Source organism: Rhinoraja longicauda, chromosome 13 (assembly GCF_053455715.1).
Source record: "Rhinoraja longicauda isolate Sanriku21f chromosome 13, sRhiLon1.1, whole genome shotgun sequence".
In the NCBI taxonomy this organism is placed as follows: Eukaryota; Metazoa; Chordata; class Chondrichthyes; order Rajiformes; family Arhynchobatidae; genus Rhinoraja; species Rhinoraja longicauda.
In genome coordinates, this window is record NC_135965.1 from 42,704,865 (window position 1) to 42,724,304 (window position 19,440).

At 41.3% G+C, this 19,440-nt stretch overlaps 1 protein-coding gene across 2 annotated transcripts in view; it reads left to right on the plus strand.

The window, feature by feature from the left end:
• Positions 1 to 19,440, plus strand: part of schip1 (schwannomin interacting protein 1) — a 558,202-nt gene that overhangs the window by 198,024 nt on the left and 340,738 nt on the right. The gene's annotated exons all lie outside the window — the stretch shown is intronic.

Sequence of the window (19,440 nt, forward strand, 5' to 3'; positions counted from 1 at the left end):
AAGCTTGGGAATAAGATGAATTAGTATATCTTCAAACAACATCTCCAACTAAAATAACTTCTGATGAGACTAACTCAAACAAACATATTTAAACTGCAGATGCTCTAAGTATTAACTTCAGTTAAAACATTGTGGTCACTGGCTCACAATTGTTGTTGTGTAGCATGTCACTTGAACATTAACTTGTACATGCCACGGGGATTCTTTCAACAAGTGAAGTTAAAAGTTTTTTTTACAATATTATTTCAATTCATACCAGCTTTCCTCAATTCAGTTGGTAACCTGCTCAACTCTTTCCCTTTGGCTTTCCAGATAATTATCTTCTCTGTCAAACATTGCCTGGATTGCCAGCCAGACGACAGGTCTGAGATTTACCTTTTTAACAAATTGTCTCGCCTCTCTGCAGGAATGTACTGAATTTCCTTTGGTGTCAGAACAAGATCAGTGGTAAGACTTCAGTTACTGGAATCTAAACAGGAAGCCCCCAAAAATCAGAGATATCCATTAATTATATTGCATCCAACATGATTGACAAGGAGGTATTTTCCGCAGATCGACACAAAATGCTGGAGTAACTCAGCGGGACAGGCAGCATCCCTGGAGAGAAGGAATGGGTGACGTTTCGAGTCGAGATCCTTCTTCAGACTGAGTCTCAACCCAAAACGTCACCCATTCCTTCTATCCAGAGATGCTGCCTGTGCCGCTGTTATTCCAGCTTTTTGTGCCTATCTTTGGTATAAACCAGCATCTGCAGTTCCTTCCTCCACAGGTAATATCTGCAGTTCAAGGCTTCAAGGTCAAGGTCAGTTTATTGTCACATGTACCAATTAAGGTACAGTGAAACCTGAGTTACCATACAGCCATACTAAGTGAAAAGCAACAAGACACACAACCACATAAAAGTTAACATAAACATTCATCACAGTGGATTCCATATTCCTCACTGTGATGGAAGGCAATAAAGTTCAAACTTCTTCCTCTTTGTACTCCCGCGGTCGGGACAGTCAAACCATCCGCAGTCGGGGCGATCAAGCCCCCGCAGCCAGCAGTCAAAATCCCCATCGCGGTGATCGAAACTCCTGCGTCAGGGCGGATGAAACTCTCTCCACGGCATGGAGCTCCCGAGTCGGCGTCTTCTTACCAGAGACCACGGGCTTCACGATGTTAAGGTCCACAGGCCCCGCGGTTGGAGCTTCGATCCCCGGCAAAGGGATCGCAAGCTCCGTGATAGACAATAGACAATAGACAATAGGTGCAGGAGGATGCCATTCGGCCCTTTGAGCCAGCACCGCCATTCAATGTGATCATGGCTGATCATTCTCAATCAGTACCCCGTTCCTGCTTTCTCCCCATACCCCCTGACTCCACTATCCTTAAGAGCTCTATCTAGCTCTCTCTTGAATGTATTCAGAGAATTGGCCTCCACTGCCCTCTGAGGCAGAGAATTCTACAGATTCACAACTCTCTGACTAAAAAAGTTTTTCCTCATCTCTGTTCTAAATGGCCTACCCCTTATTCTTAAACTGTGGCCCCTGGTTCTGGACTCCCCCAACATTGGGAACATGTTTCCTGCCTCTAACATGCCCAACCCCTTAATAATCTTATACGTTTCGATAAGATCCCCTCTCATCCTTCTAAATTCCAGTGTATACAAACCTAGTCGCTCCAGTCTTTCAACATGTGACAGTCCCGCCATTCCGGGAATTAACCTAGTAAACCTACGCTGCACGCCCTCAATAGCAAGAATATCCTTCCTCAAATTTGGAGACCAAAACTGCACACAGTACTCCAGGTGCGGCCTCACTAGGGCCCTGTACAACTGCAGAAGGACCTCTTTGCTCCTATACTCAACTCCTCTTGTTATGAAGGCCAACATTCCATTGGCTTTTTTCACTGCCTGCTGTACCTGCATGCTTCCTTTCAGTGACTGATGCACTAAGACACCCAGATCACGTTGTACGTCCCCTTTTCCTAACTTGACACCATTCAAATAATAATCTGCCTTCCTATTCTTACCACCAAAGTGGATAACCTCACACTTATCCACATTAAACTGCATCTGCCATGCATCCGCCCACTCACACAACCTGTCCAAATCACCCTGCAACCTCACAGTTCACACTGCCACCTGCCACCTAGCTTTGTATCATCGGCAAATATCATCGGTTAAAGTCCCGCAGACTCCCGCGGCTTGGAGCGCCCGTCGATCTCCAGGAAAGGCCACCAACACGATGGAAGGCCACAGTGGGGACGGAGATACGATAGAGAAAAAAATCGCATCTCCGTCGAGTTGAGATTGAAAAAAAAGTTTCCTCCAAAACCCCCCCCACACAAAACAAACCAAGGAACACTAAAACATACCTTTTAATACATACTAAAAATAACAAAAAGAAGAAAGGACAGACAGACCGTTGGCGAGGCAGCCACTTTTGCACTGAGTCTTAGCCATGTCTTTTTTGCAAGTATAATGTAAATTGGAAATATATTTTGAAAAGCCACTGGGACAAAAGAAGTTTCATAACAACTATTTTCATGGAATTTAGCAGGAAACTGGGGAATATCTGTACATGACTGAGCATTTCATCCTAATGACAAGCCTTCACCTGGTAATGGCATGTAATAAATGGATCTATTTTTGCATTTCCCACCGGTGTTCATTGGTGTATTATTCTGGAGAAACTTCTTAAAATATCTGTTTGCTGCACAACCACATACACAACTGCCGCCCGTGTCAACCAGAAATACAAATGAATGTGTCACATGCATCCCTCTGTAGGATTAGGTTTAAATTAGCAATTTGGCAGTTGTGTTTTCATAGAAAATATGGACAGCGATAACTTCAACGGATCTAAGTAGTGAAAAATGATGGTTGTTCCTGAAGGAATGATAACTTCTGTAGTCCCCAGGGAATATCCACACTTGTCAATATTCTGTGCATGTTTTATGACATGACTGTATTGTGTGTTGGGCCTCCTGAATATTCCACAGATGCACTGCGGAGGGTATCCTGACTGGTTGCATTGTGGCCCATAACAGCAATTGTAACACAAAGGAAATTAGGTGGCTATGGAGAATTTAGGTGGCTACTGCTATGAATTTAGGTAGCTACTGACTCAGCCTTGTGCAGCATGGGCACTCCATTCCCACCATCAGAAACATCTACACCAGGTGCTGCTTCAAGTAGGCAACATCTGTCATTAAGGATCTCCGCCATTCGGGCCTTGCCCTCCCCTTGCTGCCGTCAGGCAGGAGGTACAGAAGCCTGAAGTCCCACACCACTTTGGAAAATGTGCAAGTGCAATAAAATTGTGACGGTTTAAAGAGAATCAAGTAGGAGAAATGGCCTCTAACTTTATTTTTGTTACTCACTGAACCCAACAAGCCCTGCGAGGATATATTTATGTGATTTCTAGCTACAGTTTGTTCCAATTACGAAGTACCCCAGCTATGGTAATCCCACTTTATCTTCCCCACATTCCCATTGACTCGCCTCAGATTCTGCAGCAGGGACTATGTGCAGGGGCAATTCACACTGACAATTAACTTACCAACTTGCCCATCTAACCTACCAACACACCAACGCTCAACCAGAGCACATGAACGAAAGATATAAGATCATGTGAGCTCCACTCCAATATCACTGGAGTCAGCATCTCCCGAGATGCTGCCTGATCTGCTGAGTTGCTCCAGCATTTTGTGAATAAATCGATTTGTACCAGCATCTGCAGTTATTTTCTTATATCACTGGAGTCAGGATTCGACATGATTTACCAGATTTCTGAGACAGTGCCTCTGTTAGCTGCACGACTGTGCTACCCTGTTGGTCAAGAACCTCGAGGCAAAGAAGAATGTTTTCTTGCCCAGAGGAAATTCCACACCAGTTTTCAACCTCTTATAAGAATTCATATGTTATCACAGGATGAGAATTGTTTAGTTGACGCACTGTTCCGGATTTTTTGTGTAGGAAAATAACAGCAGATGCTGGTACAAATCGAAGGTATCACAAAATGCTGGAGTAACTCAGCAGGTCAGGCAGCATCTAGGGGAGAAGGAATGGGTGACGTTTCAGTTCGAGACACTTCTTCAGATTGATATCAGGCTGAGCACTTCAACTCCCCCTCCCACTCCCAGCCTGACCTTTCTGTCATGGGCCTCCTCCAGTGTCATAGTGAGGCCCACCGGAAAATGCAGGAACAGCACCTCATATTTCGTTTGGGCAGCTTACAGCCCAGCAGTATGAACATTGACTTCTCTAACTTTAGATAGTTCCTCTGTCCCTCCCTTCCCCTCTCCCTTCCCAGTTCTCCCACTGTCTTCCTGTCTCCACCTATATCCTTTCTTTATCCCGCCCCCCTGTCAACAGGTCTGAAGAAGGGTCTCGATCCGAAACGTCACCCATTCTTTCTCTCCTAGATGCTGCCTGACCTGCTGAGTTACTCCAGCATTTTGTGATACCCTGTTCCAGATTGGTAGCAGGAGCATGAATAACACCCAAGGGCTTTATTTGTCTTGTGCGCCCACCTGCACTGACTATGCTAGCAGGCCCGGGTATATGCAGTGAGTGAAGAAAATAAACTCGGAAATCATCACTCCACTTGGCTACTTTTCCTCTTTAACTAATTAATACATTTGTGCATTAATAAAATGCAGTGTTATCCCGTTATTCTATGAAATATGCATTCTGCATTTAGAAATTTGGCAAGAGACCAGTTGCAAAATTGAAATTCCATTTTCTTGTATCTTCTCTTAACCTTTACATTTCCCATACTTTAGCGATAGAGCATGTAAACATGTCTTTTTGGCCCACCCAGTCCATGCTGACCACTGATCACACTCATTCTATGTTATGGCACGTTTGCATCCACTCCCTTCGTACCAGGGGCAATATTCAGAGGACAATATTCACTGATGTCTATTTGCCAAGGTGCCTGGTTGTAGTATTCTCCCTGGGAATTCTCTTTTTTGTTATTAAACCTATTTTCCAGTGTTCTTCCAGATTTTGGGGATTCTGTTGTGTCTGGCCACAAACAACCTATTCCCATCATGCTGTGTTTCATACAGTGCATTCAGAAAGTATTCAGACCCCTTCACTTTTTCCACATTTTGTTATGTTACAACCTTATTTTAAAATGGATTAAATTCTTTTTTTTTAATCATCAATCTACACACAATACCCCAGAATGAAGAAACGAAAACAGGTGTTTAGAAATTTTTGTAAAGTAATTAAAAAGAAATAACTGAAATATCACATTTACATAAGTATTCAGACCCTTTGCAATGACATTCAAAATTGAGCTTAGGTTCATCCTGTTTCCAATAATTATCCTGTAGATGTTTCTACAACTTGATTAGAGTCCACCAGTGGTAAATTAAATTGATTGGACATGATTTGGAAAGGCACACACCTGTCTATATAAGGTCCCCCAGTTGACAGTGCACGTCAGAGCAAAAACCAAGCCATGAAGACGAAGGAATTGTCCGTAGACCTCCGGGACAGGATTGTGTCGAGACACAGATCTGGGGAAGGGTATAAAACAATCATTCTTCAATGGAAGAACTTTGGAACCACCAGGACTCTTCATAGAGCTGGCTGCCTGGCCAAACTGAGCAATCGGGGGAGAAAAGCCTTGGTCAGGGAGGTGACCAAGAACCCGATGGTCACTCTGACAGAGCTCCAGAGTTCTCTGTGAAGATGGGAGAACCTTCCAGAAGGACAACTATATCTGCAGAACTCCACCAATCAGGCCTTTATGGAGAGTGACCAGACGGAAGCCACTCCTCAGTAAAAGGCACATGACAGTCCGCTTGGAGTTTGCCAAAAGGCAACTAAAGGACTCTCAGACTATGAGAAACAAGATTCTCTGGTCTGATGAAACCAAGATTGAACTCTTTGGCCTGAATGCCAAGTGACACCACTCATCACCTGGCCAATACCATACCTACGGTGAAGTACGGTGGTGGCAGCATCATGCTCTGGGGATGTTTTTCAGTAGCAGGAACTGGGAGACTAGTCAGGATCGAGGGAAAGATGAACGGAGCAAAGTACAGAGAGATCCTTGATGAAAACCTGCTCCAGAGCGTTCTGGACCTCAGACTGGGGCAGAGGTTCACCTTCCAACAGGACAACGACCCTAAGCACACAGCCAAGACAACGCAGGAGTGGCTTTGTGACAAGTCTGTGAAACGTGCCTCAACAAAGTACTGAGTAAAGGGTCTGAATACTTGTGTAAATGTGATATTTCAGTTATTTCTTTTTAATTACTTTGCAAAAATATCTAAACACCTGTTTTTGCTTTTTTATTATGGGGTATTGTGTGCAGATTGATGATTAAAAAAAAGAATTTAATCCATTTTTAAATAAGGCTGTAACGTAACAAAATGTGGAAAAAGTGAAGGGGTCTGAATACTTTCTGAATGCACTGTAGTCTGAGACGTGGTATGTAGCAGATGCTTGCAAAATTGAACCCCTTTGTATTAAAGAGACAATGGCAGTGGGAGCATACATTTGCTTGTGACAGGAAGCAGAAAATAGCAGTGAACAGTTGATTCACAAGTATGCCTGTAAGCCATTTATCTTCCAGGGTCAATATTACGAGGACCAGTCTCTTTGATATATATTAAGGCCAGGAGTTGGATCAAGGCAATGTAATTTCAAAGTCTGGAGTTTGCAGACACCTTACAAGGGAGGTGGCAAATTATAGATGGATACAGATGAGTCAAATAGGCTAAAACAACATTTATTGATAAATGTGAGGCATTCTAATTTGGAAAGACTTAGTTAATAAAACATTGGACCTTCAAATGACTGCATGTGTATTTTTTTTAATTATCTTGTACACAGGTCAAGTTGTTAATGCTGTCAAGAAACTACGCTGGATTTTTAGTTTTAAACGTAGGCAGAGGGTAGAGTAAAGTAAACCTTTATAAATCACCAGTTAAACCCTAGCTAATTCTGGGCACCTCATTTCTGAAAGATGTCAAGGTCTCGGAGTGTGAAGTGAAGATTTACTACAAGGATCACAGAATTCTATTATGCTGAGAGAATAAAGAAAGCAGATTGATCTTCAGGGAGGAAGGAGAGATTTCATGGAAATGTTCAAAATTATTAGTGGCTTTTTTAGAATGGATGTGAACTGTTTCCAAGGGGTCTGAACATCTGTGGGGAGAAGGATGATAAAGGACACCATCAGACAGAAGATAGAAGAGTTATTTTGTTCAGGGAACTAGAGTCTGGAATATATTGACTGCAGAGGCAGTGAATTGCAAGTAACTTTCAAAGAGTATGTGGATTTATGAAGGAAACATTTGCATGAAAAGACATAAATTTGATAGCTGTTTCAAAGAACACAGATATGACACTTCAAATGACTACCTCCTGCATTGTATCCTTCTCAATTTCTTTGATTTTATTTGGCATGGGGGACAAAATATCTTGTCCTTCTCTTTCTACGATCTACTTTGTATTTGAAATAAGAATTGTCAGTTCCAAAGCGACAGGATGGGGAAGACCATCTACTGTATGTCCTGATTGCACATCTGCATTGAATATTTATTATGGAGTTTGAATCTAAAATATTAAATTATTTGACTAGGAAAAAGTATGCAGATGGAAAGGGGAGGCATATATGTAAATACTAGGATTAATTTCATGGGATAATTGAATTTGTTTTCCTACTGTACATCCAATCATCAGCGTAATAGATGAGGAGACTGGGGCTCAAACAGTAGAAATAATCAAATGCCAATGATGCATCAGTATGCACTTAATTTCTGCACAAAATTAATTACACTAATGCACTTAAGTCATATGAATAGGTATTAACCTGCACCTTGGGGATTTAAATTAATCATTCATTGCCATTCAGAAATAGGTTAGAGCTGCATTATGATAAGCTGAAGTGTGTATTTGATTTGTTGTGCAATATTTGAAAAATATATAGCTTATTAGTTGGGTTTGACATTAAACAAGTTTTGTTCATATTGCAAAACAAAAGTTCTCACTACATTGATGCAAGGTAGTGCTTGGAATATTTTGGGATACATAGAAGCCATACAGCACGGAAACAGGCCCTTCAACCCAACTCGCCCATGCTGACCAAGGTGGCCCCATGCCTTAACGATTACCATCCAGTGGCCTTGATATCCAGCATCATGAAGTGCTTTGAGAGGTTGGTTATTGCATACATCAGGTCCAGCCTACCAAGTAGCCTTGATCCACTGCAGTTTGCCTGACAACACAATGTTATCCCCTTTATCCAATATCTGTAAACTGTGGACGGCTTAATTGTAATCATGCATAGTCGTTTCGTTGACCGAATAGCATGCAATAAAAGCTTTTCACTGTACGTTGGTACATGTGACAATAATAAACGAAACTAAACTAAACCATCTTCCATTAGTCTGCACTTGGTTCATATCCCTCTAAACCTTTCTTAACCATGTACCAGTCTAAGTGATTTTGAAATGTTGTTATTGTATCTGCCTCAACTACCTCCTCTGGCAACTCGTTCCATATACCCATCACCCTCTGTGTGAAAATGTTGCCTCTCAGGTTCCTATTAATTTTTTCTGCTTACACCTTAAACCTATGTCCTCTGGGTCTTGATTCCCCAACCATGGATAAAAGACTAGCTTATAATTCTATATTCATTCTCTATTAATAGAGAATTAATAGACCTTATTAATTCTCCTCATTGTTTTAAACACCTCGACAAGATCACCCCTTAACCTCCTGCATTCCAAAGAATACAGTCCTAGCTTGCCCACCTTCTCCCTCTCGTCAGGTCCTGGAGTCCTGGCAACATCCTCATAAATCTTCTCTGCACACTTTCCAGCTTAATGACATTCTCCCTACTGTGGGGTGACCAAAACTGAACACGATACTCCAAATGCAGCCTCACCAACGTCTTCCACCACTGTACAGAATGTTCTAACTTCTATACTCAATACCATGACTGATGAAGGCTACTGTGCCAAAAGCCTTCTTTACCACTCCACCTACCTGTGATGCCACTTGCAGGGAACTGCGCCCCTCTACTCTGCAACGCTCCACAGGGCCTTACCATTCCCTATGAAGGTCCTGTCCTGGTTTGTCAGCACCTCATACTTATCTGCATTGAACTCCATCAGCCATTATTTAACCTACTTGCCCTAGATCAAGATCCTACTGTAATTTTTGTTATCCCTCTTCACAATCTACAATACTACCTACTGCAAACCTATTAATCATGCTTGCACATTCTCATCTAAATCATTAATACAAACAGCAAAAAACCCAACTCCGATCCCTAAGGCACAGCATTCATAACGGGCCTACAACTTTCCATCACCATCCTGTGCTTCCATCCATGAAGTAAAATTCTGCATCCAGTTTGCTAGCTCTCCCTGGATCGCATGTCATCTAACCTTCCTTAGCAGCCTATCATGCAGAACCTTTTCAAAGGCTTTTCTGAAGTTCATTTAGACAACATCTAAGGCCTTGCTGTCATCAGCCTTCTTGGTTATTTCCTCAAAAACCTCAATCAAATTTGTGAGACCATAATGTCTATCACTAATTAACCTCTGTCTATCCAAATGCATCTGTACCTTATCCCTCAGAAACTTCTCCAGTCACGTATCTACCAAAGATGTTTGGCTCAACTTTTATGCATTTTATTCATTTACTTTTACAGGGCGAAGTTCACTGCAAAGTTGAAATTGACTATTTATTGCAAGATAGAAAAATGTGTTAATAATTACATTAAAAGCTTTGTGTAATGCTGAATCCTTTTATTCAAATTTGACTTTTATTGCAAATGAACAGTAATGAATTATGCATGGTTCTTAGCTACTTGTTGTAGATTTTGTGCAACCTTAAATACCATCCCAACTAGTTACAATAATTGGACCAAACCTTTAATTGTACATGGAATTGAATGTTTGTTTTTTTTAAATGACGTTTGATGAATGCTTAAAAGTAGCGTTGATAATGCCAGACTGGTGACTCCTTAATTATGCAGTAGATGGTTTTAAATACACCACGAGGGCTACTGCATTGTGCGATATCTAGAGACTGTTACATTCAAGTAGAAAGCTCTTGATCAGATGTGGATTTAATGTAAACAAAAAAGCCTTGCACAAATAAGAAATTTGGAAACTCTATAAAGAGAATCGTTGTATATTCCCCAGTCCTATGGATGAGATTACTTCTTTGGTCTAAATAATACAAATTTTTCGTGGTATTTCAGGTCATGCATGGCAATATTTTTTGTTTGGTTCTTCGCATGGCGTGAAATATAGAAAGTTACAAAAGTTTTCTTAATTTGCCATTCATGACCTTCACATTACAAAGTTTATTTGAAATCTATATACTAAAACTCTCGTTTGTTAACCAGATCTTCTATGACCAATGGGAATACTATTTTAGCTATGTTATTCACACAAGTGTGGACCAGGACATTTGGCTGCTTACCCCTTTCTAGAATATTTTAAGAAGTGATGTTTTTGATCCTGGCACTGGGGAGATGGTAACATCCTCAGCTTGAGTCTGTTTCCTTTCCAAGCCACTCACGGAGCTGAAGTTTTAGGCTTCAATTACACCGTGGCTCGAAATTAGATGTTGAATGACGTCACAACAAACAGCAACCTCTTCTTTTTTTTAGTTTGTTTTAAGTGGAGTGAGGAATTTCAGTAACATGGCTCTGATTTAAACCAAACAGTGTAGGAAGGTACTGTAGATGTGTGAGAAGGAACTGCAGGTGCTGGTTTAAAGCAAAGATAGACACAAAGGTGGCGGCATGGTGGTGCAGCGGTAGAGTTGCTGCCTTACAGCGAATGCAGAGCCGGAGACTCAGGTTCGATCCTGACTACGGAGTTTGTACGTTCTCCCCGTGACCTGTGTGGGTTTTCTCCGAGATCTTCGGTTTCCTCCCACACTCCAAAGACGTACAGGTATGTAGGTTAATTGACTGGGTAAATGTAAAAATTGTCCCTAGTGGGTGTAGGATAGTTTTAGTGTGCGGGGATCGCTGGGCAGTGCGGACTCGGTGGGCCGAAGGGCCTGTTTCCGCGCTGTATCTCTAAATTTAAAAAAAAGCTGGAGTAACTCAGTGGGACAGGCAGCATCTCTGTAGAGAAGGAATGGGTGACGTTTCGGGTCGAGACCCTTCTTCAAACTCAAACCTAATTTCTAAACCTAACTTTACTTGTAAACCTAACTTCGTTTGAGTTTGAGTTTAGTTTATTGTCACGTGTACTGAGGTGCAGTGAAAAGCTTTTGTTGGGTGCGAACAAGTCAGCGTAAAGACAATACATGATGACAATCGAATCATCCACAGCTTATTCCCATTAGCTAGAGTGTAAAATCATCCCTGTTGAAAGGAGGATGGGGAACAAGGCCTCTCCTTGTTCCTTCCAAAGTTCAGTTTACACTTCCTGCCCCTGTACCGTTCCGTCCGCAGTCTCTCCAGTTGAAATACAGCCAACCATTGATGTTGTCATGTTAAATTCCACCTGTATCCTGATGACATCCATCTCCATTCTGCAGCTCTATTTCAGCATTATCTGTGATCTATCACACTGCAGCACTGGACGAGCAGAAGTTTCCTGTGATTGAATATTGGGGAAAACAAAAAAACACAATTGTTTTTGTTTTCCATCACAAATTCCATTCTGGAGTGACCGACTCCATTCTTCTTCCTGGCAACTGATTTGAGAAGCTGAAGCAGGCTATTCATAACCTTGGTGTCATATTTTGATTTTGATGCAGCTTCCAATCATAAATCCCGCCTGTCAGCAAAATCGGCTCTTCCATCTTTGTGATGTTGTCCTTCTCTATTCTTGCTCAGCTCATTTGCTGCTCAACCTCACCACCCTGCCTTGTTATTTCCATTCAAATGAATATCCCTATGCTCTCCTGGACATATCTCAACTTGGATGATTCATCATCTCTGTTCGCATCTCATCCTGCACCACTGCTTTGTCTTATCATTCCCTGCTTTTTGACTTATGCCACCTCCTGGTCTGCAATTGAAAGTTTGTTTGACCAGCTCAATATTGAGTCAAATCTTGCTGAACCAAGCCCCCATTGGGAATCGCCACCTGTATTCATCATATACCGTGTAGGACGGAACTGCAGATGCAGGATTATAATGAAGATAGTCACAAAGTGCTGGAGTGACTGAGCGAGTCAAGCGGCATCTCTGGAGAAAAGGAACAGGCAACGTTTCATGTCGGAACCGTTTCTTCACACTCGGGTCCAGGACCTGATGCCTTAAAGTGAGTCATAAAGTATTACAGCGCGGAAACTGGCCCGTTGGCCCAACTTGTCCAAATCAGCCAACATGCCCCATATACGCTAGCCCCACCTACCAGTGTTTGGCCCCTATCCCTCTAAACCTGCCCTATCCATCGTACAAGGATTCAAGGATGCAACAAATCTTGCAACCACTAGCATTGGCCGGTGAGATCAAGCCCTTTGCACTTACTGTTAACATGAGGCAAGTGCAGTCTTATCTTATCTGCACCAGCTTGTCAACCCGCAGACCAAAGACAAAATGCTGAGGCTGCAGACTGCAAAACCCAAGCTTAGCAGGAATAGGCGGGCGAGACAAGCAAACGCTGTCCACGAATCAGCTGAGAAAAACATTGATGGAGCTGATCCCCATTATCATGAACATATAAGAACAACTAAAACCTTTAACTGCATTAATATTAAAAACCTGTAAATTAAATAACACTCCTCTTTCTCTCCTGAAGTTATCCTTACTCTTGTACCAGGACTAAGTAATTGCAAGTTCAGCAGGCAGATTTACTGGTAGAATATTTGCAGCGTGTTTGCACACAGCTACAGTGCTCCTTGGGGAGTCTAATGTCTGAGTATAATCGGGGAAATGTAGAGTAGCTAGCAAGTTCAGAATTTCTGTGTTTGGAATCCTAAATTTTTGACACTAATGAGGGAAAATACCAGCAATTTAGAGGTACACTGTTATCATTTCCCATCATAATCCACCACATTATCCTTGTAGCTCCTATGAGACTGAAGACAAAATGAGCAGCAACCAGTAATTTGTGTAAAATATTAGGACAATGTTCTATATATGTAACAACAGGCAACGACTGGTCACTGAAACCCATCAGACACAGGTTGGTTCTCCTCTTCTCGCTTCTCATGTAGTCCTTAATTCTAAGTGGACCTTGCTTCTAAACATTTACCTTGACCTCTCAATCTTCAAAGACCATTGTAAGTCGACATGTGATTTCTCACAGTGCAGATGATTTTATCGGCTCTGGTGGTCAAAAATGCCACAGCTATTGAAATCCCAAGGTGAATTTGGCCAAGATTTACCATCATCCCCTCCATACAGATCATCTACACCTTTTACCCTCCACCTGGTCTGCAGATCACCAATCTTGTAAATAATTGCTCGTATCTCCTTTCCTCCATTAACTTCATGTCCGTACACACTTTGTCTGGCCAGATTTTAGTTCACAATCATTGTTATTACAAACAGGTTTTGCAGCATCTCCTTGGGTAATTATTAAACCAGACATGTTTGCTACAATCAATAGTAAAAGTAGCACAGTTATGGCTTATACACCAATGAGCCAAAACATTATGACTACCTGCCTAATATGCTGTTGGTCCTCCGTGTGCAGCCCCATACGCAGCAGGATGCAATGCACTGTGTATTGTGACACATTCCTCCTGTGACCACCATTAAAATTTTCTGTGCCACAGTAGACCTTCTGTCAGTACGGACCAGACGGGATAGCCATCGTTGGCCTCGCGCATCGATGAACCTTGGGTGCCCAACACCCTGTCGCCGGTTTGTGGTTTGTCCCTCCTCGGACCACTGTCAGTAGGTACTCACCACTGCTGACTGGGAGCACCCCACAAGCCTTGCTATTTCAGAGATGCTCTGACCCAGTCGTCTGGCCATAACAATTTGGCCCTTGTCAAAGTCGCTCAGGTCTTTGCTCCTCCTCATTTCTCCTGCATCCAACACATCAACTTCAAGAACTGACTGTTCGCTTACTGCCTAATATATCCCACCCCTTGACAGATACCATTGTAATAAGATAATCAATGTTATTCACTTCACCTGTCAGTGGTCATAATGTTTTGGCTCATCAGTGTATATTAGCTACATAATTCTTTAACCCTGATCTTACTTATCTGAGTTCAGCTAGGCTCAGCTGAGCAAATGAGCTCAGCATTTCATTATGTCCTATGCTTGTCCTATGCTTACAATATTATGACTATTCAAAAATAGGTTTATTTGATGCTGCACCCAAATGTGTGCATTACCATTTTTTAATATATCATTCATGTAGACCACTAAACAACCATAAACTAATGCTGAAGAATGTAAATAAGTAGCTAATTACTGTGGAAACATGATAGATTTTTTTGAACAGATTTTTCTTTACAATGTTATCTAGATTCAATTTGCTGACAAAAAAAATATGTATATCAACGTGCACATAACAACATTTTAAAAAGAAATTGGGATTTACTTCATTTTTGCTTTGCAATAAGAAAATTCTTATTAGTTGGCTTCTGCCTACACCTTTTTTTCGGTCAGAAAATATCATGTATGATTATATTGTTTTATTTTGATACAATGATTTCGCACTATTTAACTTTCACAACTGTATGATCAATCTGTTGTATTGTATTGACCGGAAAATAAATAAATTTAAAAAAATGAAGAACGACAAATTTAAAAATGAAGTGGAAACAGAAATTAAATTGAATCCTAGACTTTAATCAAAATTAAAGTCATTATTTTATCAGTTTGTCAGATTGGATACAAAATAATTCCTGCCAAGAGTGAATGTGACTTTTGCCACAGAATTCTTGTAGCACTTTAACCACTGTTATTATTGTCCACAAAGTAAGAGAATGACAAAGGAAAGACAAATTAATGTCATTTCAATTGCTGGAATCTGAAAGAGAAGTAGAAAATGCTGGAAGAACTCAGAGAGTCAAGCAGCATCTGTGGAAAGAGAGACCAATTTTGGTTTAGGAGTCAGGGTTCCTTCTTCGAACAAAAACTGTTGTTGGAAAACAGCTGTGACAGAGAAAACATTGATATACAATGATTAATAGGAAATAAAGATGTGAAAAAAAGAACATTTCCAATTACAATCATTAAATTACAACCATAATAGAGGTAAAAATCAGCGAAATACAGCAATGGCAAAATACCAAATTTGCTTGAAATGCCATATTCTCATTTTCAGGGAAGAGCTAGTGGGCCATAAACATGTGTACCTTGGTGGTTGAGATGTGAAAAGCTGGCAAAGTTTCCTTCAAGATCAGCAACTATAGGACTGTGTGTGATCAGGAATATACTGGAGGTCATTGAACGTGCTCCCTCTTTGGATTCAACACTGGGAACATGGGTGGGGCGAACTCGTGCTAAGCTGCTTATCAGATCTGGAGGCTCAACTTTATGCTCCGTATTTGATTGTCATGCTACCTTGAGTAGAGTTGCTGCCTTGCAGCGTCAGAGACCCAGGGTCGATCCTGAACTTGGGTGCTGTCTGTGTGGAGTTTGCACCTTCTCCCTGTGACTGTGTGAGTTTCAACCAGTGCTCCAGTGTCCCCTCCCATCCCAAGGACATGTGGATTTGTTGGCTTCTGTCTGGCCTCTGTAAATTGCCCCCAGTGTGTGGGGAGTGGATGAGAGAATGGGAATAACATAGAACTAGTGTGAATAGTTAATCGATGGTCGGCGTGCGCCAAAGCAGCTGTTCCCATGCTGCATTTTTCAATCAATCAATCTAACATTAAAGAGTACAAGCTATCAAAAGGCCATCAATGTGTTTCGATTCCTGGACCTCAGGATCCACAGACTGGGGGCTGGGTATGATTCAAAGTGCTTCATTAATGGCTCAGCGTCAAGACCTGGAGGTTTATTTGCTGTAAGTATCACTGCATCCAGCCTGATAGCTTTGAAACAAGTTCTATTGAAATATCTGGCATTATTGTACGTTCCCTAACATTTTAATTTTAAAGACATTTCTTTGTCTTCAATTTGGTGTTCACCATCTGAGGATGTTTAATAAATTTTCCTCCACAAAATAGCTTAGGTGATATATCCATTGCAGCACAATTCTGCTCTGTATGTTGGCAATGAGGCAGAAGTATAAGCGAACACAACCACATTTTCCTGATGGCAAATTGAGAACTTCCAAGGTGTATGATTTTGCTGATGTGATCTGACGTGCAGAGCTGAAGAACTCCATAGTAATTACATATAATGTCCCTGTGGAGTAGATAGCATCCAGAAATATAGAGCATTCAAGACACATTACCAACAGAAACAGAAATGAAATTGAAGTGGCCCACTGAGGCTTTTATACGGTGTCGGGAAGAAAGCAGAAAATGAGGTAGAGGTAAAAATGAGGTCTAGGTAAAAATAAATGCTTTTAGCAGATGTTTTCAAGTAAACTATTTTTGTTAATTATCATTTAAAAAATAAATTGAGTCCCCTTGTTCTCTAAAATATTTTTCAATCCATCTTGTCTCTGGATTGTCAAATTCTTTATTATCTTTCTGGAAAGTTATAATAATGGAATTTTTCTTTAATACCAAACAAGATTCCAGCCTACCCCACAGACCTATAACATAGTGTTTAAGTCAGACATTTTTCTCCAGTTGACTGAAAGGAGCAGATTATTAAAGTACACTGCCAGTGGTGTCATGTTTTTAAAGCATTTTCTACATTTTTGGGCATCACATTTTCTCCCCAAAGGACCACACATACTCCCCCTTCATTCTCTCTTGTATTTAATTATTTTTTCTCTATGGCAATGCGTTTCAGTTTCTGTTCCGCCGACATTTGCTTCAACTTCCACTGGTGTTATCCTCTCATCCCTTTCCCTCCTATCTGATTTTCATTTTTCTGAATATTTATTTTAATCCTAGTCACATCTGTACCAAGTATCAACCTAACCAGTAGTAAATTCATTGTTACTCATCCATCATGTTTAGGTGGTATTTTGTAAGTGCATTTGAAAGCTTTAAGTAGATTTCAGCCACTGCTTACATTTCTTTCTGGTCTATCCCATATAACTTTCTGATTATAATCCTTAGAGCATTGCACACTTCTCTTCTAGACCGAGTTGTAGAAAGAAAGAATCGGAATTGGAACAGTTAGTTTAGAAAGGATCATTTTTGGGAAAAGATTTTATTCCAGTTAACTAAGGAATCTGTATGTTTTAGAAAAAAAATATTATTCCTGTCCACAAGACAAGTTTGTCTCATCTCTGGTGTGCTGGAGCTTCTGGTAAAGCTGCAGGTTTTTCTTCTCTGCGACATTAATCTTAAAGGCCAGAAGTGAAAAGTCAAACATAGCTTTCATCCATTAACAATAAAAGCAGCTTCTAATTCCCTCACTGAACGAGACACCTACACACAAGTGGATTCTTTGCGAAAAGGCATGCTGGTGCCAACAAATAGTTCCAGGGTCAACAATAGCAGCTAAGAAAGGACTTGAGGATGCCAATAAATCTTCTGAAATCTTCATTGACAGAGAAGGTGACAGCTTGCCACCGGCAGCATCTCGTCTCCAGCACAACACGCTGTGTGCTAATGTTTAGCAATTGCATGCAGCTGATACCAGTAGTGATTGGGGAATCTCCCAGACTGCTGGTCGTACTAATGACAACATATTTAATATACGTTGACACAACCTTGGGGGCATTTCCAGCACACACGTGGTGGAAGATTTTATGCTTGACACCTCTTTTTGAATATCCCTTAACTTGGTGTGATTGAAGTGTCCTGAAGTGTGAGGTACCTCCTTCTGCTCTCCATCATGTGGCATGGAAACTGCTATGCATTTGGCCCACACTGAGTCCATGCCAACCATAAGGTACCTATCCATATATCAATACTATTGGCCGGTTTTAGCCTTTTTACCCCCTCAGGCTTGATACCTCTCATGTCAACTTTAAATACTATGAAAGCCCTTGCCTCTGCCATCCCCTCAGGTAGCATGTTCCAGATTTTAACCACACTCTGGTGAAAGTAGCCAGGCCAGCTTCAGCTGGGACTGTAAAATGACACCAAAATGGCACCTTGTTCATATGGACCCAGTGGGCTGTTCTGCACATTCTGTATTAACTGGGTTGGTTGTGCTTCAGTATGGGGATAGTCTTGCTGAGCTGTCTACATAAAATGCATTTCACTATACCTGGTACATGTGACAATAAAGAAACTATTGAAATAATCTTTGTTCTGTATCTCCTTCCATTAACCTTCAGCTTACGTCCTCTGGTTATAGATGTCTCTGTTATGGGGAAATGTTTTCACTATCTACTCCATCTATGCCCTATGTTTGTATAAGGTCCCCCTTCATCCTATTGAGTCTTTCCGCTTAGCTGAAATTCTCTTTCCCAAGCAGCCTAGTGGTGAATCTGCTCCATACCCTCTCCAGAGAAATCATCTCATTCCTGCAGTGTGACGTAAACCAACATCTAGACTTCATTGTATCTCTCTCCCATCTTCTGTTTGATACAGTTGTTCCATAACCTCCTTGCTCTTATATTCTGTGCCCTGGCCAATGAAGACAAATAACCCAGGTGCCTTTTTCATCCCCTTAATGTTCTGCCTTCAAAGTTCCTTCAACCTTCATCAAGTATCTGTGCACCAAGATTCTGTTCCTCAGTACTTACATTTGTTGTGAATATCCTGACCTTTTTAGTCCTCACACAATGCATCCTTTTACTTTTTCAATATTAAATTCCATCTCCCATTTCCCTGTCCATCTTATAAATGATCAATGTCATTGTGTCGCTGAATTCTAACAATCAACAACACCACCAATGTTTGTTTAATCTGTAAATTTAATAATGCCTCCTACATTCACATTCATACTTAATTGAAGAACCTTAATGGATTTCCTCCATTCTCACTGCTGTAATGGAAGTCTCGATTCATGTTACAATGCTCTGTCTTTTACTGCACATCTCTCTTCCTCAGTCCCTTAGCATTCTTGAAGATTCTATGCCCTGGATACACAGGAAATTGCAGCTGCTGTGTACAGAAAAAGACACAAAGTGCTGGAGTAACTTAGCAGCTCTGAAAAAGGGTCCCGACCCAAAACATCACCAATCCATGTTCAGGGCGGCACAGTGGTGCACTGGTAGAGTTGCTGCCTTACAGCACCAGAGACCCGGTTTCGATCCTGACTATCAGTGCTATCTGTACAGGGTCTGTATGTCGTCCTGGGTTTTCTCCGGGTGCTCCAGTTTCCTCCCACACTCCAAAGACGTACAGGTTTGTAGCTTAATTGACTTTGGGTAAAATTGTAAATTGTCCCTAGTGTGTAGGATAGTGCTAGTGTACTAGGATCGCTGGTTGGCACAGACTCGGTGGGCCAAAGGGCTTGTTTCCGCACTCTATCTGTGAAGATCATAGATGCTGCCTGAACACCCTAAGTTCGTCCA